This window comes from Penaeus monodon, chromosome 33, assembly GCF_015228065.2.
Source record: "Penaeus monodon isolate SGIC_2016 chromosome 33, NSTDA_Pmon_1, whole genome shotgun sequence".
Lineage (NCBI taxonomy): Eukaryota > Metazoa > Arthropoda > Malacostraca > Decapoda > Penaeidae > Penaeus > Penaeus monodon.
Genome location: NC_051418.1, coordinates 33,455,878 through 33,456,218, shown reverse-complemented (window position 1 = coordinate 33,456,218; position 341 = coordinate 33,455,878). Strand labels below are relative to the sequence as shown.

Sequence of the window (341 nt, the reverse complement as noted above, 5' to 3'; positions counted from 1 at the left end):
TGGGTTCCTCGGACTCCACTTTCTTAGGGGTCTTCTTACCGGTCGTCTTGGGGGTCTTTTTGGGTGCGGGAGGTTTCCGCAACTTCAGTTTTCTCGACTTTGATATCCTTGACTTTCATTTCCATGACTCCGGCTTCCTCTTTTACTACCTTCTTGGCTTTCTTGGCAGCCTTCTTTGGTGTTCCTGCAGTCCTAGCTCGAGGGGCGGCCTTAGTTTCCTTCACTTTGGTGGGCATGTTGGCAGTTTTTTGTTGTTTCTTATTTAATTACCTGAAAAAGGAAAGGAAACATGATAGAAATATGACCATATTTGTTAAGGTAAACTGGGGGTGATTAGAGAG

General features: G+C 45.2%; 1 protein-coding gene across 1 annotated transcript in view; it reads right to left on the bottom strand.

Annotated features, from left to right (window-relative positions):
* LOC119594422 (uncharacterized protein DDB_G0286299-like) overlaps nucleotides 1–341 on the bottom strand; it is a gene marked incomplete in the record, with an annotated part of 4,328 nt that overhangs the window by 2,743 nt on the left and 1,244 nt on the right. The window contains 1 exon segment of the mRNA XM_037943482.1: nucleotides 1–270.